General features: G+C 39.6%; 1 long non-coding RNA gene across 1 annotated transcript in view; it reads left to right on the top strand.

The window, feature by feature from the left end:
* Positions 1–20,281, top strand: part of LOC133649781 (uncharacterized) — a 175,596-nt gene extending 155,315 nt beyond the window's left edge. The window contains exon 4 of the long non-coding RNA XR_009826147.1: positions 19,411–20,281. This is a non-coding gene — a long non-coding RNA (uncharacterized LOC133649781). The remainder of the gene's footprint in view (positions 1–19,410) is intronic.
* Positions 20,282–25,537: the final 5,256 nt, after the last annotated feature.

Genomic DNA, 25,537 nt, shown 5'->3' with positions numbered 1-25,537 from the left:
TCATGTTTGACTGATGTATAAATAACTATTTGACATTGCCTGTTCCTGGGCCCGTTGGCCATTTTATCAAGCGTGACACTGCTGCTTGCTTCTCCCCTCTGTTCACTTCTGCAGTGCAGACTCAAATGAGCACTGTCACCTCTTCTGACACACAGCAGCAAATGGCCACATTTGTTTCTATTTGTACCAACGCACTGGATAAGTTAGCTCCCCTGAAAGTTATGCAGCGGAGATCCAAACATGGGGTGTGGCTCAATGACGTCAAGCGCGCAGCGAGGCGTGAGTGTCGTAAGGCTGAACGCAGCTAGAAGAAAGATAGGCTGCAGGTGACATACCAACTCCTAAGAGACAGTTGGAGAAAGTATCAGGATGTTGTCAAGGCTGAAAAAACTAAGTATTTCTCTGACTTAGTTTTAAATAACATTCATAATTGTTTTAAAAAAAATGGTTCCATTTTAAAGGCCTACTGAAATGAATTTTTTTAATTTAAACGGGGATAGCAGATCCATTCTATGTGTCATACATGATCATTTCGCGATATCGCCATATTTTTGCTGAAAGGATTTAGTAGAGAACATCGACGATATAGTTCGCAACTTTTGGTCGCTGATAAAAAAAAAGCCTTGCCTATACCGGAAGTACCGTGACGTCATAGGAGGAAGGACTCCTCACATTTTCCCATTGTTTACAATGCAGCGAGAGATATTAGGAGCGAGAAAGTGACGATTACCCCATTCATTTGAGCGAGGATGAAAGATTCGTGGATGAGGAACGTTAGAGTGACAGACTAGAATGCAGTTCAAGAGATATCTTTTTTCGCTCTGACCGTAAATTAGGTACAAGGGTTCATTGGATTCCACACTCTCTCCTTTTTCTATTGTGGATCACGGATTTGTATTTTAAACCACCTCGGATACTATATGCTCTTGAAAATGAGAGTCGAGAACACGAAATGGACATTCACAGTGACTTTTATCTCCACGACAATACATAGGCAAAGCTCTTTAGCTACTGAGCTAACGTGATAGCATCGGGCTCAAATGCAGATAGAAACAAAATAAATAAACCCCTGACTGGAAGGATAGACAGAAGATCAACAATACTATTAAACCATGGACATGTAAATACACGGTTAATAATTTCCAGCTTGGCGAAGCTTAACAATGCTGTTGCTAACAACGCCATTGAAGTTAACTTAGCTACGGGACGGCGGCGGCGGCGGCCGTTGTAGCTTTCGACGACACCCCGGCCGCCATCAGAGTCGGCAAGAAACATATATTTCCCCAAAGTTACGTACGTGACATGCACATAGCGACACGCACGTACGGGCAAGCGATCAAATGTTTGGAAGCCAAAGCTGTACTCACGGTAGCGCGTCTGCTATCCATCTCAAAGTCCTCCTGGTTGTGTTGCTGTAGTCCGCCGCTAATACACCGATCGCACCTACAGCTTTCTTCTTTGCAGTCTCCATTGTTCATTAAACAAATTGCAAAAGATTCACCAACACAGATGTCCAGAATACTGTGGAATTTTGGGATGAAAACAGATCTTTTTTGTATTGGATTCAATGGGTCCGAATATTTCCGTATCAACCATTGACGTCACACGCATACGTCGTCATACATAGACGTTTTCAACCGGAAGTGTGGCGGGAAATTTTAAATTGCACTTTATAAGTTAACCCGGCCGTATTGGCATGTGTTGCAATGTTGAGATTTCATCATTGATATATAAACTATCAGACTGCGTGGTCGGTAGTAGTGGGTTTCAGTAGGCCTTTAAATCCCACTCCATCCACCATGCTGGAAATGTCATGCAAGACTTGTGACTATTTCCTGCACTTTTTTAAGAACAAGGTTGCTACTGTCACTGAAAGTGTTTGCCTTCAACCCAGACACTTGGGAACAATTCACAATGGATCGAGCCACTTGGCGCTCCTCCATCCACAAAGGCGCCAAGATGTGCGAAGCAAACAGGACCACCACCGCAGAAAAGAAAAGGCAAGCCCGAAAAGCCCGTGCCATCAACCCTCCTGGAGACGTCCCACTCGTCCCATGTCCCTTTTGTACCCGAACCTTCTGTGCCAGGATTGGCCTCGTCAGCTATCTGCGCACCCACAGACTGAGCCAGTCCCAGAAACCCTAGGATGACTAGAGTGGACCTCGTCGACCCGACGGACGAACAAGAAGAAGATCACCCCCATCTTTTATTCTTGCTATGTCAACAAATTGTGCAAAATTTTTAATGAGTTTAAACCTACGTCACTATCAGCTCTTACTGAAAAAGGCTCCTGTATAAAGGCAGATGTTGAACCTTTGTTAAAAAAGACCAGTCTTGACCCTTCTGTGTTGTCCAACTATCGGCCTATTTCTAAGCCCCCATTTGTATCCAAGATTTTTGAGAAAAGTGTTTTTACGCAGATACAGCCTTTTTTAAATGACAGTGGCATATTAGATACTTTTCAGTCAGGTTACAGAGCCTTCCACAGCACCAAGTCTGCACTCTTTAAGGTTTTTAATGACTGCTTCTGGCAGTTCAGCCATTTTATTGCTTTTAGACCTGACTGCTGCTTTTGACACAGTTGACCACACAACCCTTTTATCTCATTAGGAAGACTATGTAGGTGTCAGGGTGACTCCTCTGAAGTGGTTCAGGTCTTACCTGTCAGGGAGAAGTGTCTGTGTAAGATTGAGGGACTCAACTTCATCCTTGACTGTGGAGTCCCCCAAGGATCAATTCTTGGGCCCATCCTGTTTGCACTTTATATCACTCCCCTTGGTGCAATATTCAGAATGCCTGGCATCTTTTATCATTTTTGTACAGATGACTGATCGTAAATCCCCCGGCATTAAATGACGTCAAGGCCTGGTTGTTTTTTTTTAAAGCTAAACAAGGAAAAAACTGAGGTTGTGCTGCTGGGCAAAAGTGACCCTCTGCTTGACCTTGACTTTCTTAAGAAATCTGTACGTCCCACAGACACAAGCCTTGGAGTCATTATAGACCATGGTTTTAAATTAGACAAACAAATCGACGCTGTTGTTACATCAAGTTTTTATCACTTTCGGCTTTTATCAAAGATTAAATCTATTCTATCTTTTAAACAATTTGAACATGTCATGCAATCTTTTATCTAATCACGTCTGGACTACGGTAATGCACTTTACACTGGAATAAGTCAACATGCACTGTCACACTTACAGTTAGTCCAGAACTCTGTGGCACATTTTTTAAGGGAAGCAAAAAAAAGGGGGCACATCACCCCGATTCTCGCTTCTCTGCTGTTCATTTTAGAATCAATCAAAAAAAAACCACTGCTTGTTTTTAAATCTTTGAATGGACTGGCCTCAAAGTACATCACAAACCCCCCCCCCCCCCCCCCCCCCCCCCCCCCTCTATGTCAGAATGTCCCCCACTGTTGAATGTTTTAAGTCTTGTCTTAAAGCCCACTTTTATTCTCTGGCTTCTAAATCAAGTATTGTGGTCCTCTGTGTCTTTTATTGTTTTATTTTATTCTATGTATTAGTTTTTTTATTGTTTTATTCTTTTTATTGATGTCTTTTATGATTGTATTCTATTTATTGTATTTTTTATTTTTTTAACTTGTTTCCTTTTAAATGCTTGTAATTTGATTACTTTTTATTGTTTCTTTTTTATGTGCAGCACTCTGGAGACAGTTTTGTTCTTAATAGTGTTATATAAATAAAGGGGATTGTATTGTATTGTATATGTATATAACATTTAGTTATTTCTTATTGAATTTTATTTAAGCAACTTAAATGTACAGTATTTATTTTTATAAATATTTTTACATTACCTTTGTTCTGTGCTTGGTTTTTCATTGTTATATTACCACATTTACTATTTTAGTCATAGTATTTTTGTATTTTTTAATTGACTGATTTGCTCATTTTACATGGATCTACTTTACATGTTTTTGCACCTTTTATTGAAGCAATATAAGATTTGTACTCTTTGTTGATGGTAACTATACGGCTTTTTTCTTTTTATTACAACATTTACCGTAGTGCACTTTATTTGTTAACGAGATGTCACATTTTTGGAGCCTACTGTGCATTTATTTTTTTTATTTTTTTAAGAGGCGTAAGGGTTGTTTTGTCAAGGGGGGATGTTGCGGACACCCTGTTTGGAGGGAGGCTTCTACCAGAGTTTAAGGATGGGGGTTGGGGGTTACTTGTATGTTTTTCTTTTCTTTGCATCAGTCAAGTGTATTTTGTAGTTCTGCCACCAATTTGCATTTTTGCATACTGTGTATTTGATACTTTCGACTTTTTGCTACGACTCTACTTAATCTAACAGTGACATTCAATGGGTGTGGTATTAGGTTTACTAGCTTTTACTGTAAAGGTCTTAACAACCCTATAAAACAAGATATCACACCATCTCCATCATTTAGGCACATATGTTATATTTTTGTAAGAGACTCATCTAACTGATCACTTGAAATTGAGGAGAGTATGGGTATGACAGACTTATCATTCTTCATTTTAATTCGAGGGGTGCTGCTATTTTGTAGGGGTGTAACGAATAATTGATATATCAATATTAAATGTATAATCCTAAAATTCAACTACATTGTGTGCTCGGCAAGTTTGCATTCCGGAATATAGGTATCAATCTAATGTAGGAAATCAATCAAGTATATCAATACTAGAAAAAGGAAGACATTGGCCATAAGAACAAAACAAGAATGGCAGATAGCTACGGTGGCTGAGAAAGGTCACATCAAATGCAAAGGTGACCAGACAAGATCATAAATTACAACACAACAACTTTCAGCTTCAGCACGATGTTATGATACAGCGGGGGAAGAAGACGGCATGGAAGCAAGGAAGTCCGGGAAGGGCAAGGCAAGCTTGGAGGTCCGTGAGCAGGCGTGAGGTCAAGGGCAGGAGCGAGGCGTCAGAGTCCGTGTCCAGGCGAGAGGTCGAGATCCAGGAAGGCAACAAGGAGACCAGAGGGAATCCAGGGAGACAAGACACACCGTTTGAATCCGGGGAGCGAAGAGAGATGTACGGAACAGGTAACTACGTTCTGGCCCAGAATGCAGGTCTGCTCTGGCTTAAGAAGCCCAGGGAGCTCATCAGCGACAGGTGTGTTGAGTGCTGACTGATTGAATGCAGCCGCCTGCTGCAGCTGGAGGTGCACACAGATGAATGCGCACTAGAGTGTGCCCGGGCCGTGACACACAATTGCAAAAGCCACAACAAATACTTTTGCCACTACACAATAATATACTGTAGAGCAGCAACACAACTAAGCCACAAAGAATGCAACGGACACGGACAAAGACGAAATAGAAGTGACAGCGGAGAAAGTTACGGCGACGGAACAACTGCATGAACATTGTATACAGGTATTAGTATTACTGAAGAAGTGATATGACTGAAAAAGCGGTTTCACTTTGTTCATTACACCGTTTTCAATTTTCCGTCTCAGGAAGTCGGTGAGTGGCCGGAAGTTGTCCGTTGTCACTTTAGTTCCGTCTTTGCATTGCCGTGTTTTGGCTTATAGTTGTTGCGTTATGGCTCAATGTTATTGCGTTGTGGCGTTTGCGTTTGTTGTGACTTTGCTCTACTACCGTAGCTGCTTATTAACATGAGAGTATAGTAGCAGATTAGGTGGCTTTTTTTTATTATTATTTAAATTCATTTTGTATGTGTGTTATTTCTATGTCAAAAAACAACTGTAAAATTAGCATGTAAACCTACTGTTTATTCAACCTTAAGAGATGTTGGTTGTACTTTATTTTTGATATCAATAGTGTATTATTTTATGTTGAAAAACAAAAGTGGAAGTAGCAGGTACTGTAAATCTACTGTTAAAATGCTATATTGAAATATTGAACATGAGAGTAGAAAGTGTTTCCTCTTGTTAATTCAACCTAAAGTGTTAGTTGCACTTTATTCAAGTAAGATGTGAATGCATTGGCCATTAATTGTTGTTTATTTACTTAGAATTCATGTATGCATAATTCCTTTACAAGAAATAACAGGAATATTGGAAACTTCACCTGCAGTGTCCAGTGTTTATTTCACAGTCATGCTGGTTGATTTAATTTTGGTAAAAAGTTACTCAAACAATTTCATCTCACTGAATCGTTTCAGATTTTATAATTAAAAAAAAGAATCATCCCTAAATAGAATCGGCAACCACAAATTCTGAATTTAATCAAATCGTTGTTAAACAAATTGTTACACCTCTACTATTTTGCTACATAAATCCTTTCTTACTCGAACAGTATTTCTGATCCCAATGGAAGGTACATTGTTGACAATGGTCAGATTTCCAACACCCCAGTAACCCTCATAAATGTTAATGCTCCCACCTATGATGATGACACCTTTTTCAAATTTATTTTTCTGAATCTACCTGATTTGCCACTGTACTATTTAATATTAGAACACGACTTTAACAGTTGGCTTGATCGCTCATCACCCAACACGTGTTTACCATCAAGGTCTACTAAGGTAATTCAGTCTTTTTCTGGAATCAATCTAAAAGGCAATATTCATTCTCCTCTCACGTCTATCACACTTTCATCCGCATTCTCTCACGTCTATCACACTTTCATCCGCATTGACTACTTTTTAGTTGATAACAAATTACTTACTTATCTATACCTGTATGTAAATATGACACAATTATTTCTGATCATGCTCTAATTTTAATGGATACAGTCTTTAAAAAATAACCGAACATGCGCCGTGGCGTCTTGATACATTATTACTTTTAATTGAGGACTTTGTGGCTTGTGTCGCATGTCAAATAGATTTTTTTGTGCTCTTGATCAATGTGCAGAGATTTAGAGTGTCAGCTGCCATTCATACTTAGGGTTGGGAATCATTTACATTACTGTTTCCTAACCATAGGGCCGGCCGGGTACCAATGTTCCCTCTAATTGTTCATGTGTCTGAGCAAACACAAAAACTCCCTGAGCATTCAGTGGAGCACATGTGAGCAACATCACACGTGGCAATACCAGCAGCACACCTGTCTCAAACCAATCTTTTATAAGAACACTCAAATGAGAGGAATCATTTTCATGGGATTATTTTGTAATATTAGTGATTTGGCCCACTTGTAATGAAAATAAAAGAAATCTTGTTTTTCATAAGCTATGGATTAGTATTGTGCAATATGTCTGGGTGGGAGTCCTGCTTTGGAAATCATTTGTACCCCTTTCAGAGATCACATTTAGTTCCCCTTAAACATCCTCATGTTGCACAATGAAATGTAAGCATAGGATGAAGTGTGCATTCCTGTAACTTTCTCTAGTAACAGCATTCCATGATTAATATCAATAAATTAACATTAATAATAAATGACAGTAGAATAAGCACACGTATGACTGAGGAGTCATAGTGTAACTTTGTGTGGTGTTTGAGTTGTCCGACTTTTTGTGTGACCATAAACGCACCAGTGGCTTAGTGGTATGCGTGTTGGTGACAGATGACAAGTTGGTTTTGGCCTGGTTTGTACAGCAGAAAATGACTAGTTTTTCGAGATAGAAGTTTTTTACTTATGTTTTTGGTGTGGTTATGGCCCAATATAAACAGTTTTGCTCAATAAAGTGATCAATATAATTCCTGTCCTCGAAGCATCTCGATAGACGTTACAATAATTGAACGGTGTTCAATTGAACGGTGTTGATGAACACCGTTAGGGCCGCTTGTTGTCACTGTCACTCAGAGTTGCATTGCAAAATTACACAGAATAAATGTGTTTATTTTGTTTACAATTCAGATGGGTTTGATTTGGTGCGCTGCATATATTTGCTGTGCGCAGAGGACGCTTGAGCAGTGCGCAATTGCGCAGGCGCGCACCTTAGAGGGAACATTGCCAGGTACCATTGTTGAGCCGAGAGATTCCCCTGCATACTTTTTTCCACCGTTTGTGGCAGTAATGACAATATCAAACAAACAGAATAAGTATGGATTAAAGTCCTAAAAGTGTCTTAAGCGCAGAAATTATGACCAAAGTGGTGGAGCTGTATTTTCATTTGCAGTTTAATTTTATTGACAGTTTAGTTAAGACACATATTCATTAATAATTTGGTTTATTTATTGTAGCACAACTTTTGTCAGTTACTCTTGAGCCCCCTTCTTATACAGTATATTTGGTTACCATTTATTTTTCTAATAAGCCTGACCTAAGACTAAGGTTTATGTGTTAAATAAATAATAACCTGGGGGATTTACGGTATGGTTCACTTTGAACAGACAGACGTGTGTTCAGTTGACTGCCGCAGCAAATATTCTCTTTTTAACCCTATCATTTTAAGTAACTTGAAGTACAACAAGGTAATATTATTTTGTACTTTGTGTGAGATTTTGGAACGACTTTAATCTTGTTGACCGCGAACATATCGGCCGAGAAGGATCCCGCCACCTCCCAAATATGGAGATTAGCTCAATGCTAGCGGAGCTGCTTGCTTCTCTTGCAGAAGACTTTAAAACTTTGTTCGACTCTTTGGCTTCAGCCCTGGACAGGCTTCATACAACTGTTTCAGACCACGGCCAGCGTATTAGCTGTTTAGAAACAACAGCCAGTGGGGTGGAACAACTTATTCAGCAGCTGGAAGGCGCCCGCTGTGTTGCACGTAAGCAAAGCGCGTTCTTTCAAGCAAAAGTAAACGACCTGGAGGGGCGAAGTAAAAGGCAAAATATTTGATTCATTGGATTGCCTGAAATGTACTCAACCGTCTGTGTTTTTTGCCAATTTACTGGTCTATGTTTATTGCAAGGAAACGCTGACTTCGCCACCCGAGATTGATAGGGCGCATCGTAGCCTCGCCCCTAAACTGGCTGCGGGCGAGTGCCCTCGGCTTGTCAAACCTTGTTTCCATCGCCATAAAGTTAAGGACCTAGTTATACACGAGGCTCGCAAGAGGAGAGAACTTTCTTACAACGGCCACAAAATCTGCTTTTATGATGCCTACACCGCAGATGTTTTAGAACTATGTTCAAAACATCCATGAATGAACTCTACAAACAAGGATATTGACGGGCTCTACTTGACCCTGCTAGGCTACGCATCACCAAGCCTTGCAGGGAGAGGAGGTGTCTCCTGTCGACCTCAGAGGCTGACAAATCCGTCCAAATTCGGAACATTCAGTCAGGAGATGTTTCAGCTATGCTGCACTGTTTTGGTATTACACTATCTCAACCCATCTTGTATTTGGAGGTGATTTTAATTACTGTCTTAATCCGTCCTTAGACCAGTCTTCTACTAGAACCCCTCACCCTTTAAAATCAGCCTGAAGCATCTAGACCTTATTGGAGAGGTATGGCATTTCAGACGCCTGCCGTTTACTTAGCCCTAATGCCAAGCAGTTTTTCTTTTTCTCTCCTGTACACAGTACCCTCTCTTGAATATACTTATCTCTCATTGACAATAGACTAATACCTTCTCTCTGCTTCTGCACTTATGGTCAAATAGTTATTCCTGGTCATGCAACAGTTGTTGTCAACAACTCCCTCCCAGGCAGACCATTGTCCCGCTTTCCCTGGCGCTTCAGTCCTCGTTTGCTCTGTGAGTCAGAGTTTATTACTTCCATATATGACAGTATTGACTTGTTCACCTCAACCAATTTGAGTGAAGAGGTTTTTGCATCAACAACTTTGGAGGCATGCAAGGCTTATTTTTGTGGGCAGGTAATTTTCTATTCTGCCAACAAGAGAAAGATTGATAATGAAAATAGAGGTCACAACGTTGCAGTATCACCTGATGCTGATCCTCTGCTATGCTGTAACTATCTCTTTAGTTTGTGCCGATGTGAAACTCCCAGCTAAGATTTTTGCAGTTTGCCTGGAAACCATTGTGTCCTCTATTATCTCAACAGACCAAACTGGGTTCATCAGGGAAAAACAGTCATTTCACAATGTCAGGCGTCTTCTGAATATTTTATATTCCACTTTGACATCTTGCGTCCCGGAGGTTGCCATCTCAATGAATACTTAGAAGGAGTTTGATCGAAAGGAATGCAATTATCTATTTTTTACATTAAAAAAAGTTGGCTTTGGTCAGAAATTTCTATCATGGGTCAAGCTTCTGTATACATCCCCTCATGCTAGAGTCCAAACTACCAATGACTGTTCGGAATATTTCCCTCTTTCTTGTGGAATTCGCCAGGGCTGCCCACTGTCTCCCCTATTATTTGCTATCGCCATTAAACCCTTGGCAGTGGCCATTAGGTCCAGCCAAATGCCTGGTGTTTTGAGAGGAAGACAGGTGCATAAGCTGTCACTGTATGCAGATGCCCTCTTATTGTTCATGTCTGACCCTGATGAATCTATTCCTCCACTGATGACACTACTGGACAAGTTCAATAAGTTATTAGGTTATAAGCTAAATATCCAAAAAAGTGAAGTTATGCCTGTCAATGCCGGAGCTACAACATATGCCCTTTCGGACCTTCCCTTCAAAGTCTCTATGGATAAATTGGTATACTTAGGCATCTGCGTTACCAGAAAGTGTTCGGATTTAGTAGACCACAACTTTTTGCTATACTAAATAGGACGAATGAGGATTTCCTGCGTTGTTTTTTTATTCCCTTGCTTCTCGCTGGAAGAATTATTTGCCTCAAAATGAATCTTTTCCCCATATCTTTGTATCTCTTTCAAAGCTTTATTTATCCCAACACACTTATCCTGGCACACCCCGTTCCGCGGCAGGCCCGCAGGCCACGCCCCCCTCTACAATGATCTTGACTGCTTGATCTCAAAGTTTATTTGGCACAAAAAGACTCCTAGAATTCGGAAAAGCACTTTACAGTCCCTCAGGGACTTAGGCGGTTTGTCCCTGCCAAACTTCTTATTTTACTACTGGGCTCTTAACATAGGTAGCATTCTACACTGGTACTTTATTAGCAACCAACCACCACCATGGCTGCAGATTGAAGAGGCCTCCTGCAACAAAGCTGTCACCTTCAGCTTATTCTGACGATGGAATTGTCAAAAAAATGTATCTTAAATTTTGGGCTCAATTTAAAAGACATTTTGGACTTCGCTCTTTCCCTCTCTAGTCTCCAATTAAATTTCACCCTTTATTCTGCAGGCCCTCTGTTAGTGATGTGGTCTTTGTAGCCTGAGAGGTTGCCGAGATTCGATCCCTTAGTGATTTTACATTAATGAAACATTTTCAACCTTCGACAATTTAACCCACAAATTCATAGAAAGGAGTTTTACCAAAATTTGAAAATTAAAGGCTTTGTCCGATAAGCACTTCCCTGGTTTTCCCAATATTCCACCTGCAACCCTGACAAACTCTCGGCTTAAGCTCAATCCATATTCCAAGGGCAATATCTCTAAAACACAGACATCAGTTCATGCCTCAAGGTTAACTGATGATTTGCGTGCAACATGGTCCTCGGCACTCGACAAAGAAATAGAGGAAGATATCTCGGAGCAGGTTTTGAAACAAGTCCACCCCTCCTCAATCTGTGCTAGACACAGGGTCATACAATGCATGGTAATACAAAGAGTCCACTGGTCAAAAAGCAAACTGGCTCGCATTTTCCCTGGACTGGATCCAATTTGCGATAGGTGTCATCAGGGGATAGCCGTTCTTACCCATTTGTTTTGGACTTGCCCTGCCCTGGCCCAATCTTGGAAATCTGTGTTTCTTTGGCTTTTAGCTGTCACCTAAATTCATATTAGACCCTCACCCATTGTGGCGTTATTCGGCGTGGTACCTCCAAACATTTCATTGCTGACCCATTTAGCTTTTCTTACCTTGCTCTCTGGAACAATCCCAGCTCCCCCTCCCACTCAACTTGGATTAGAGATGCTCTGTCCTTCATTAAGTTGGAAAAGATAAGGCACTGCCGTTGAGTTTTGATGCAAAGTTTGCCAAAATATGGCACTCATTTCAGGAACATGTTGATCCCCTGAGCCTGGATGCTGCCCTTGCTGTTTTCGGTTCATTTGCTAAACGCTCCAAGCCATGATTGTGACGCACACTAATTTCATTATATTATTACTTTTTTTTTTTTTTTTAATAATTAAAAAAATATATATATATATATTTTTGTACAGTGTGTGTGTGTGTGTGTGTGTGTGTGTGTGTGTGTGTGTGTGTGTGTGTGTGTGTGTGTGTGTGTGTGTGTGTGTGTGTGTGTGTGTGTGCGTGTGTGCGTGTGTGCGTGTGTGTGTGTGTGTGTGTATAGATGTTTATCTTCTGGTTTCTTTTTTTCTTAATATTTAACTTTGTTCATACATATTTATTTTTCTTCTAATCATTGATATTTGTCTTATTGAAATAGGTTTTGTCTTTCGTTGTTTGTCTCGTTCCTCCTGTTTTGTGTGGTGTTTCGTGAGCCTTTACGTCGGCAACACTTCAATGTATACTGCTATATACTGTATGTGTTGTTGTAAAAAATGGGAAATCTTAAATAAAACGTATATACCTGTATATACAAAACAAATAATAATATTTGTTAATATTTACAAATATAATATTTGCCATTTCAAATGGTTTCACATCATTTGAAAAGGTGGTAATCTGTAAGTAGGTTTGATTAAATTATTGTTATATACTATAATCAATATCCATCCATCCATCCATTTTCTACCGCTTATCAATATATTATTAAATATTATAATCAAGAGTACGCTTACTAAAAAAAGTAAGCTTACTAATTCAGTGTTAATATTAGAATGGAATAGATAGAATAGAAAGTACTTTATTGATCCCTGGGGGAAATTCAGCACCACAGTTCGCTCACAATAAACAATAAACACTTAGGTATTTTTTTTACATGTGAATAATATACAGTAAATCCAGTCCATTATACATCATTATTCACATGTGAATAATATAAATACAGTCTATTATAGAGCATTATTCACATGTGAATCATATAAATACATAAATTAGGGTGTGCCCAGGGTCCCTCTGTAATGGAAAAAGTTGGGGCCCGAGGTCAAAAAGTTTAAGAACCCCAGGATTACAAAACATCCGATAGTGGTGCCTGAACCACCAATACTCATAAAAAAACTAAACATTTTTTTTATATGTAAGTTGATAGTATCAGTATAGTATTTTAAATATTTAAATAATATGATTCAAAAATGATGATTCAGGTGATGCATGGTAACTAAATCATAAATTCTAAATTTTTTTAAAAATAAAACCAGAACAAAATTAATCACAGCAAAACCAGCAGCAAAACAGAACACAGAGAATGTGCAAAACATATATTGCAAGGTTTTATGATATTTTGCATACATTGCGCACCAGTCAAGCAGAAATGTATGATTAATACACAATTGTATCATATATATTTGCAATGTCAAGGAGGTCCAAATTCATGCTGGTAACTTCAAGCTCTTTTGGTGGGACTTTTAAAGGTGAGGTACAATGTTTCCACCTGTGCATTTTAGCTCGATGCTCACAGTGGTCTGTGCAAGTGGATAAACCAGCGTTTGACACCCATCGACACAATAGAACTCTGGTATTAGGTAACTGTACCTCATTTTTGTCCCATTTTGGTACACCTTAAAAATGATTAATTTAGTGGCCCAAAATGAGCACCAGTATCTATAGTTCTTTGGTCTGGTTGTAAGTATTTACATTAGCACTGGTGCCAGTATGGTTTTCAGTATCCTCATCTATACTTTCTGGCTGGGGTCCATTGAAAAAAAATGAATACATTGTTTTTAGTTTTCAAGTTTAAATATGTATAACAGGGTGTCTCGATGGAAATTGGACTTGGCGCATGTAGCTTTGACCAGCTCGCTTGACCAGAGAGTCTCCTTCACTTCTCACCTCTGGCAACGTCTTGGCCCTACGGCAGAGCCCAAGCTGACCCCGATGGGGCGGATGAGACAACCTTAATTAACTGCTGTGTTTATCTGAATGTTTGAGTCTTTGAAGATGGAAAAAAGTCACAAATGAGATTTGTTTATTCGTCAAGCCATTAGCTGTGCTCTTGTCAGCATACAGTTCATATAGCACACATGCTAGCATACAAAAACACATGTTGACCATATTGTTGACTGATTGCATCAGATCCGGTTATAAAATCTGTTATTTTGATTTTGAATCGATTCAACATTTTCAACATTTGTTTTTTAAAGAGACGTTTGTGAGGCCATCTCAAAATTATGAAAAAAAACTAACAAAAACAAAATAGCTCACAAATGCTCTTAATCTGCGTGGGTAAATGTGTTGGAACATAAATGAATGTTTAAGATGGACAAACACTTTTCAAGTATAAACATACACAGAGAATGTCTGCAACTTGGGGACGACAGAGCAGACAGGGCACAATAAGGAAGCCTTTCTTTCTGTAATTATAATTAATTAGTGCGATCATTGGCTATAATTCATTAAACAGGAAAGCAATTTAACAGTGAGCTCTTCGTACGTGCTTTTACTGCCATTTAGTGGCTACTTTTAAGTCTGTGGTATTAAATCAGCATAAACAAACATTATTACAGTATTTGTTTTTAATTGTTTTTTTTTTAAATCCTGTGTTTTTCAGAGTTAATATCACAAGGAAAATTTAAAATATTGATAACAAATTTATATAATCACACGTTTATTCAATGTTATTGAAAAATAATAACCCTCAAACATTACAACTGTTACGACTTTCGGAAAAAGCACATTTAGGCATTTTAGGCAGCAAAATCCCAGAGGGACTGATATACTATAATTCATATACGTATATAATGCTGATGCATACAGAATAATGTGATGTATTTTAGCTAAAAAATATAACACCATGCAATGTATTTTACTTTTATACTCTGATCCAGTTACTAAACACTTTGAAAATATATATAATAGGGGTTTACTTTATTTATTGAATCAAAAGATACTGAAATTCCACGACATAGTGAATTTGCAAACAGCTAAATTTATACACAAAGCAAACTATAACCTGCTACCCAAGAATATACAACAATTATTCCCAAAAAAAGAGGAGAAATATAATCTTAGAGAAAAATTTAATTTAAAACATCTGTATGCACGTACAACACTTAAGACCTTCAGTATATCTATATGTGGAATTAAATTATGGAATGGATTAAGCAAAGCAATCAAACAATGTACTAATACGATCCACTTCAAGAAACTCTTCAAACTTAAAGTGTTTACAAAGTACAAAGAAGAAGAACCATGATAAACATTCTGAATTTATTTAATCTATCCATTCATTCATTTTCAAAATAATCGTACTCATCTCATCATATGAAATGTAACTTACTTCACAGAGTATTATTTATTTATTTATTTATTTTTATTGTGATTACTTATGGAGTATATTGTGAATAAATTGAGAACAGGAAGTGAACAAAAGTGTTAGCAACTGTTATGTAAAAGAAAAGGGGTAGGATTAAATAAGCTCTGCTTCTTCCTACTCCTTTTCGAACATGTTGAAAAGAGAAACTGGACATTGTGATGTATCATGTTGTATGGTCATGAGTAGTCCTGGGTTCAATCCCGGGCTCAGGATCTTTCTGTGTGGAGTTTGCATGTCCTCCCCGTGACTGCGTGGGTTCCCTCCGGGTACTACGGCTTCCTCCCACCTCCAAAGACATGCACCTGGGGATAGGTTGATTGGCAACACTAAATTGGCCCTAGTGTGTGAATGTGAGTGTGAATGTTGTCTGTCTATCTGTGTTGGCCCTGCGATGAGGTGGCGACTTGTCCAGGGTGTACCCCGCCTTCCGCCCGATTGTAGCTGAGATAGGCTCCAGCACCCCCCGTGACCCCGAAAGGGACAAGCGGTAGAAAATGGATGGATGGAGATTGAATGTATTATTTAGTCAGGTTTGGGACAGGTGTGCTGCTGGTGTAGCCACAGTGTGCACGTCTGATGTTGCTCCAGCGCCACCCACTACCCCGAAGGGAATAAGCGGTAGGAAATGGATGGATGGATCATGTTGTATGCTTGCATATTCGAAATAAACTCAAACTCAAACTCTAAATGTAATTGTTGTTATTGTGGACAAATAACTTAATCTTTAGTTCTGAAGCCATTTGTCTTGTAAATTTCAGTCCCGCTTGAGGGGTCCTTTTCCTTTTAGGGAATCCTGAGGCTAAAACTGTCGACACTGGTAGTTTTACGTTTATAGAAGGCTTAAGCCTCGGTGGTTCTTGTGATGTTAAGTTAAAGTACCACTGATAGTCACACACACACTAGGTGTGGTGAAATTACCCTCTGCATTTGACCCATCCCCTTGTTCCACCCCCTGGGAGGTGAGGGGAGCAGTGAGCAGCAGCGGGAATTATATTGGTGATTTAACCCCCAATTCATGAGCATGCAGTCACCTACAATTCATAGTAATTAAAAATGACTTGTAACTTGACAATTTAATAACAACTTCCTTCCATGCTGGACTACAGCAAGTTTAGTGTCTCTTTGACAGCATGAAAATCATTTGTTTGACATAATCACACATTGGATGGACCAACAATCACAAACATTTGAACGTCCACGGAACACCACGAAGATCTCTGATAATATAATTGTAGATTTTTACAAGGTATGAAAGTGTATGGTAGGTATTTCAGTGGCGGGCTGCGCGTTTCTCACCTAGGCCTTCAGTCATGTCCTACTTAGTCGGACTTCACCTCTCATAATAGCGTAATTTATGTCACCACATGGACACGGCTGGAGATACTATACAGAAAAACACTTGCACACTACTGCTCATTGAATCCCCTCAACAGCGTACAAAAGGGTCTATTTTTTGGCGCATTTAACATTCAATAAACCCGCTTCAGCAATTAAAACATATCTCACGTGGTACTGTCAAAATTAAAACAATTACATAAAGTTAGTTAATTATATGTCACGACTTGGACTTTGGGGTTTGTTTTCTCGGAAGGCAACGGAAAGTTGGCGCGGGCAAGACGTGAATGTGAGTAGATATTTTATTTAACACTATCAAAAAAGAACAAATGAAAGGCGCGCACAATGGCGGAGAACAAACTTGCCTATTGAAACAAAACTTGCACAAGGGCAGAATCTATAAACAATAAACAAAAACTTACTTGGCATGGAACGGTGAAACAAACAGCGTGAACTGAGCATGGAATCGTAAACATGGCATGAAGCAGAGTGATGATAATGTCGCCAGGCCGACTGAAAGCTTAAATAATCGTGACATGATTACAACAGGTGCGTGTGTCCAAATGAGTCCGGTGCGTGAGTCCAAAAACAGGTGAAACTAATAAGTAGTCATGGAAACAAAACAAGCAAGAGTGCACAACCAGGAACTAAAAAGAGTCCAAAAAATAAACAGCACACGGCCAAACAAAAACATGATCAACAGACATGATATTATATTTATGTAGCGCTTTTCTCTAGTGACTCAAAGTGCTTTTACATTGTGAAACCCAATATCTAAGTTACATTTACACCAGTGTGGGTGGCACTGGGAGAAGGTGGGTAAGGTGATTAGGATGGCGGAAGCGGGGATCGAACCTGGAACCCTGGAGTTGCTGGCACAGCCACTCTACCAACCGAGCTATACCGCCCCATATAACATATAATATAACATAAAACAAACGAAACATGAAAAAATAAAGAAATAAAATATTTGAACTCACAATTTGTAGGACCCACTCGACGCTGTATAAGCCAGTGGTACCGCTCGTAGTCGGTGAAAGTGGCGGGAAAACCATTTCTTTGCCGGTGTTGTGCCAAAATGTGATTGCCTGCCCAAAACTGCATTGCTTGGCTTCGTCTGTCCACAGCGGATTACAAGATGAGTTTTCTGTAGCTTTCTATGACTCGTATTGGTTCCGGTGCCACTTCCTGTTTTCGCAACTTGTGATTGGATACTCACTTGGGACTCCCCACAGACGCATTGTAGATTCTGAAGGCTCCGGGCAGATTTGGTACAGCATGGCAACATAAGCTAACTGAATTCTGATTCTAAACTAAAAACAACAGCACTGGAAGGAGCATGATATGACATGAAGAGAATATGAAGACTTTTAGATATTTAGGGAAATTAAATAAAAAAATACTTTTATTTTTAATTATGATCATGAATTCTGGTTATGTTAGGCCAGCAGAGAAGGTCTTGCTGGCCCTGAAGGCACAACTCTGAGATATTTTTAAACAATGACAGATTCCAAGATCATCAGTTCAAATAATTGTACATAATTACATGTCATTTGGATGTGCCATTACTTTGTTGTTGTTTTTGTTGTTTTTCCAGTTTTGTTCAATAAAAGTATTGTTTCTTTAAACTATGTGTTATATGGCGCTGTTAGCTTGTGCAGATGTATCTACAGTTTAATCATTGTTTGGAAGAACATCTCTCAGTATACTACTATTGCGTGCTATATTATGCAGCATACTGCATAGTACTATGTTGTATAGTAAACAGCACGTTGCAGGTGCTTGTCTGGATACACAGATGTCTCCATCCTTCAAAGACTCACTGGTGCTTGCAATAAACACACTTGACAAATATATGCATGGTTTGGAAACAGATGTTTGTTCACTACCTGTGCGTGCGTGTGCGTGTAACAGTATTTATTTGAGCAACTATACCAAATATGAATACTAACACAGCGATAAAAGGTTGAATAGGATGTTAATCACATGATCACTTATGAAATAGGAGGGACTGAGGGAATGAGTTGAGATCTGCTCCCATCTGGCGGTATAAAATAGTACTGCAACCATTAAAAATAACCTTTACATTTTTAGCATTAAAACATTGAAGGGTTGCTTCTCTTTAAAGGCCAGCATTCTTGTATTTAGACTTTTTAGGTGCTTTGCAAAAAAAAAACAGGTTTCTGATTTGAAATTGATTGATTTGTTTTTGCCATATTAGCATTCTTGAAATCAGAGCTGTCAGCTTTTAATACACTCCATGCTCTCTTTAAGTTGAAGTGGAATGATAATAGTTTTGTGTGACACCTAGAGGCCACAATAATTCATTAAGTTAAGGTCACGAGTCATGACGCAGTAAGTTGAATGAAGCGGACACATTTGATACTGGACACTTTCTAATACACTTCTGCCTTGAAGACTTAGTATGTGCAAGTAATATGCAACTATTTGATACTTGTTCATATTGACAAATGTGCTGTTTTAGACTGCAATATTCTTCAATGAAGGACACTGAGGGCCTTATTTACTAAGATTCAAATACCACGTGCTAAACAGTGTGTGCAATCTATACAATTGTGTGTACTATTAGCGGGTGCGTTGCATGTGACCTACTAACATTGCACGTGCTATTCATAAGTAGTGCAGGCCGCCTTATTTAAATGAGTTTTTTGGTTTTTTTAGCTATCGTATCTGCTTTTTATTTGACTTGATTTTAACTGTGGTTGGGAGGGGTCAAGATAATTATCTGTCTGTTAATAACTGTACAATTACAGTTTCATTGATGGATTTTCTTTGTCCTCTAGATGACGTGAGCGGAGCCACGAGGCGCACCTGAACGCCTCATCAAGTGCTGCTTTCAAGTGCCGGAAGAAGCCGGACCGAACTCTTTTGCCTCATGGAACACTGAGTAGGCACCTTACTGGGTGCTATGGGTTACATTGACACGTCTCTAGGGGGCGCCGCAAAGATGAGGGGGGAAAAAATAGATCAAGTCAGAATATGTGGGTTGGATGTGCGCCCTCTACAGGCAAGACTGCCATACAGCGCACTTCAAGTGGATATAACCAAACTGAGAAGTTGGGGTGTAACTGTAAGTGTAAGAGTAAAACAAGTACATTGCAAAAAGCTGAAGTGAATTAATTGACTCATATTATGTTCAACCTATGGTGAATGTTTATATCCAACTTGGAGAAAGCAAACCACCAGGTTTGAGTTAATAACCATGGAGAAAGAGCCTTAGATGGACATTTGCATGTGGACAGGAATTAGCTCTCTCACAAGAAGGAGCCATAAAACCAGGCAAAAGTTGTAGCTCTATCCTGGCGAGGAGATTCCGTGTTTATCTTAAACGTCAAACCTACAAGTTATGGTAAACATCTGTTGTTTTCCAGTCACCACCCACAAACACCTCCTCACATGGTCAGGTTGTGCTGTTCTGACTTAGCACACACCCAGACAGAGAAAGAAGGAATATATAACTGATGGTTTGGCTTCTCCAGGGCAGGAGTTCTTCATATTTGACCTGACATCCTCCCAGAAACTGCAGTCCTATGTAATGACGCTCGCTTGTAATAAAGCAACTTTTGGTTCAGTACAGCGTCTCCGACGTCTCTATTGATCCAGCTGCAATTCCTTGTTGCCCTTCTGCCCGGAAGAGGGCAACAAGACTAGAAATACACTTCAAAGCAATTGCTTAAAAAACACATTTTATTCTTGATATTGTATAACATTGACTATATCGCAGGACAATATTTATTTCACGATGGAAATGTTAAGAAACTGAATTGTGAGTTTTAAGAGTCCTGATAGAACATTTTCACCAATACTGTAACAATGTTAGGGTCTTGAGTAATGGCAGATATGATACCAGCATGGATTATAGAAGATACTTTTTGTCATAACGATGAGGACTATGGGATGTTCGTTTTCCCGAGATGCAAATAAAGTTGGATCGGACATGGCTTGGAGGTAAAGACATTATTTATTTTTAACACTAACAAAAGGTACAAAACTAAAAGCGCGCACAAAGGCGGAGAACAAACTTGACTAATGAAACAAAAACTAGCACTTGGGCAAAAAACTATGAACATGAAACAAATAAACACTTACTGTGACAAGAATATAGACAAAACTCACTTGGCATGGAACTATGGTAGCATGAGTAACATGGGTAGCAGAAGTCAAACAGAGTTAATGTCGCCAGGCTGACTTCCTGGCAACTATCGGCTTAAATAGTCTTGAACATCATTAATGATAGGTGTGTGAGTCCAAATGAATCAGGTGCGTGACATGAGGACAGGCGAAAACTAATGGGTTGTCATGGAAACAAAACAAACAAGAGAGCACAAAGAGTCCAAAAACCAAACCGAAAATAACCAAAACAAAACATGATCACACAGACATGACACTTTTATTATTTTGTAGTGTGACATGTTAGAAAAGGGTTGATCAACCGAAAATGAGTTAAACAGTGAACAACGGTAGGTTTGAAAAACACTAAACTATGTTAGTCTGGAATGGACTTGTACAACACAAGTCCATTCCATCCTCTAAGTCGAATTGGAGTAGGTAAGCTCATGATGCACTATGTTCAATGATGCGGACACGTTTCTTTGGATACTTTCTAAAATGCATCTGCCTTGGAGACTTTGTATGTGTAAGTAATATGCAACTATAATCATTTGATACGTGTTTGTATTGACAAATGTGCTGTTTAAGACTGCAATATAGTTCAATGAAGGACACTTAATACCTATGTCTAGCTTGTGTGCTTAGCTGTTGTGTAGCTGCTAGCTCCTAGTAGCCTATAGCCTATACCATGATTGCCTTTTTCAAATGTTCTTGTAGTCAGACCATATTTTCGGTATATTAGATGGAATCTTAACGAAAGTATGGTCTGATTACAAGAACATTTGAAAAAGTATATGAATAAGAAGACATAATGAACCTTTTTGAGATACCATGTTTACCTTTTGTAAATGACTCGACTTAAATACAAGACAAGACCAACCTTGTGTGCTCATTGGAGGACATTTAACTTAAGTGGCTGTCCAGTTTTGCACAAGTAAACACACTGCAGGGCTGCTTTATCGGAGGTGATGTCACACAAATCCTGCAATACTTGTTTTTTTTGCTGATATCAGATTGATATCCAATATTAATATCAATCGGGACACCACTGGTGAGTTTATTAGGTGTTGATGGTGGGAAATGGGGGTGATGGTAATCAAATTTTAGTCGAAGGTATCGCGTGCACAAATTAAACAAAAACAGGACAGAAAAGAGGAAGTGGTCAAAGAGCAAATGTATGGAGTCATGTCATTCCTTTATGTATACACCATCATGGAACAGATGTGATCAAACAAGTTCATGTTAGTTGGTAGCTTTTGCAACTTCCAGGCATGTGCAATAGGTAAGAGCGCACATGGTGGCATTGATTAAAGGGCACCGTCTGCCCCCACCTAAATGTTGCAATTGAAGGCCCTTCTACACTAAGGTTATCCAGGGTAAATCCTACCTAACCTTATCCACACACAGAACAATGCCCCCGTTTAAGACTCCCTAACCCCCTCCATCTGCCGGCGCAACACGACGTAGTACGCATGCGCGGGAAAAAAAATGCGCGCGTCATAGTCACCTCTGACCTGGAAGTATATTCTTACTTATCTGCGACTTGTGCAAAGATATACGAAAATGGCTACTCTCATTCTTGCCAACCCTCCCGTTTTTAGCGGGAGAATCCCGGTATTCAGCGCCTCTCCCGACAACCTCCCGGCAGAGATTTTCTCCCGACAAACTCCCGGTATTCAGCCGGAGCTGGAGGCCACGCCCCCTCCAGCTCAATGCGGACCTGAGACTGAGTGGGGACAGCCTGTTCTCACGTCCGCTTTCCCACAATATAAACAGCTTGCTTGCCCAATGACGTCATAACATCTAGGGATTTTAGAGAGTATAGTGCACAACTGCGCACACACCAAGGAGACGAAGCAGAAGAATGAGGAAGTTACAGACATGGCGACGCCGTCGACGAGCAAGATGAAGAAATACGCTTGCAAGTTCCAAAACGAATGGAAACAAGAATTTCAGTTCATCCAGGACAGTTCGAAGGGGAAGGTGTATGTTGCCTGTAAATATGTAGAACAGACTTCTCCATTGAACACGGTGGACGAAATGATATACTCATCATGAACGGAGAAGTTAAACAGGACAATACTGCCATCTAATGGATAGCCATCGGAACACTGAAATTCAAGTATTTCTTTTATGTAAATAAAATAAATATATATATATATATAGCTAGAATTCACTGAAAGTAAAGTATTTCATATATATATATATATATATATATATATATATATATATATATATATATATATATATATATATATATATATATATATGAAATATATATGAAATACTCGAGTTGGTGAATTCTAGCTGTAAATAACCACGCCCCCAACCACGCCCCCCTCCCCCAAACACCACCCCCACCACACCCCAGGCACTGATATTGGTTAGAATGGGAAAAAAAATTAAAAATTGGGAGTCAAGTCTTCATACCCAAGTGTCAGAATCAAATTGAATCATTTCTTGTAAGAGTCATAATCTACATTTTAGAATCAATCAATCAATCAATCAATCAATCTCCCAGCTGTGTTGATGTATTGCTAACGACACGATGAGTCTAACATGGACGCATCTCACTACTGGTGCTGCTGACATCTTGCATGAAAAGTAAGTCTGATGTGCAATATGTCAGTCTTCATCATGACAGAGAACTAATTCAGAGGCCTGTCAGTGTTTTTGAAATGAAGTTCAGCTTGAAATGATGAAGCGTCTGTTATATACTCCTGCAATTTAAAGGCCTACTGAAACCCACTACTACCGACCACGCAGTCTGATAGTTTATATATCAATGATGAAATCTTAACATTGCAACACATGCCAATTCGGCCGGGTTAACTTATAAAGTGCAATTTTAAATTTCCCGCTAAACTTCCGGTTGAAAACGTTTATGTATGATGACGTATGCGCGTGACGTCAATCGTTGAAACAGAAGTAGTCGGCCCCATTGATTCCAATACAAAAAGCTCTGTTTTCATCTCAAAATTCCACAGTATTCTGGACATCTGTGTTGGTGAATCTTTTGCAATTTGTTTAATGAACAATGAAAACTGCAAAGAAGAAAGCTGTAGGTGAGATCGGTGTATTAGCGGCGGACTACAGCAACACAACCAGGAGGACTTTGAGATGGATAGCAGACGCGCTATCCGCCGACCTCACCTTGACTTCCTCAGTCTCCGGGCCGCCGACCGCATCTATGATTGGGTGAAGTCTTTCGTCGCTCCGTCGATCGCTGGAACGCAGGTGAGCACGGGTGTTGATGAGCAGATGAGGGCTGGCTGGCGTAGGTGGAGCGCTAATGTTTTTAGCATAGCTCTGTGAGGTCCCGTTGCTAAGTTAGCTTCAATGGCGTCGTTAGCAACAGCATTGTTAAGCTTCGCCAGGCTGCAAAGCATTAACCGTGTATTTATATGTCCATGGTTTAATAGTATTGTTGATTTTCTGTCTATCCTTCCAGTTTGGGGTTCTATTTCTCTTGTATCTATCTGCATTTAAGCACGATGCTATCACGTTAGCTCCGTAGCTAAAGAGCTTCACCGATGTATTGTCGTGGAGATAAAAGTCACTGTTAATGTCCATTTCGCGTTCTCGACTCTCATGTTGATTATCGGTCTGCTACAGTCAAGCACCTGTTTAAGGACACCACTTTAAAATATAACAGCCAAATCGTACAAAGCGACTTGTGAAGAATCTGGGTATTATTTTTGACCCAACTCTCGTTTGAGTTACTCATTACAAATGTTAGTAAAACAGCCTTCTTTCATCTCCGTAATATCGCTAAATCCGTCCCATTTTGTCCACTACCGCCGCTGAGATCATTATCCATGCGTTCGTTTCGTCTCGTCTCGATTACTTTAACGTATTATTTTAATGTCCAGCATTAAAAGATTACAGTCGGTACAAAATGCAGCTGCTAGACTTTTGACAAGAACTAGCAAGTTTGATCATATTACACCTATATTGGCTCACCTGCACTGGCTTCCTGGCATTTACGATGCGGCTTTAAGGTTTTACTACTTATGTACAAAATATTAAACGGTTTAGCACCATCTAATCTTGCTGATTGTATTGTACCCTACGTTCCGTCCGGAAAACCTACATTCCAAGAAGGCCGTCTTATTAGTGATTCCTAGAGCTGCAGCTCAAGAGCGTTTTCTATTCGGGCTCCAATACTCTGGAATGCCCTACCAGCAACAGTTGGAGATGCAAACTCGGTAGAAGCATTTAAGTCCCACTATAAAACTAATCTATATACTGTAGTTTTTAAATAAACTCTCTTTAGAACAGTTGACCTGCCGCTCCTCTTCTCTTCCCCCCCCCTCCTACAAAGAGAAATTATTAGATAGCCAAAGATAATCCCTGGAGAGATATCAGTCTGGAGGATGTGCTAACTGTTCTAAGTCATGCCCAAGTGTGGACCACTTCTTTATGACCTGGATGGAGACTTCCCACAATCCTCTCCTTAACCCCCAAGGGAGTGGACTCTCACATTATAATGGGAAAATAGCAGAAACTGCACCCACTTGGCATCAGGTCACCCAGGATGTGGGTTCAGATTATTGATGCCATTGTGGTTTGTGCAGACCTTCGAGGCACCTCTGATTAAAGGCTGTATAAATAATATTTGATTGATTGATTAATAAAGGAAAAGTTGTATCAGGACACACTTACAATTGACTGTTCATATATTTGATAAACTGCCCTTTAAACCCAAACTATCACACATCTTGCTCACTTCAGTGTCAAACCTGGTCCAAAAACAGGAAATCACTCAACAAAAAGCATTGAGACTTTTCTTACAATGTA

This window comes from Entelurus aequoreus, linkage group LG05 (genome assembly GCF_033978785.1).
Source record: "Entelurus aequoreus isolate RoL-2023_Sb linkage group LG05, RoL_Eaeq_v1.1, whole genome shotgun sequence".
Lineage (NCBI taxonomy): Eukaryota > Metazoa > Chordata > Actinopteri > Syngnathiformes > Syngnathidae > Entelurus > Entelurus aequoreus.
This window is presented reverse-complemented; position numbering and strand designations above follow the sequence as displayed.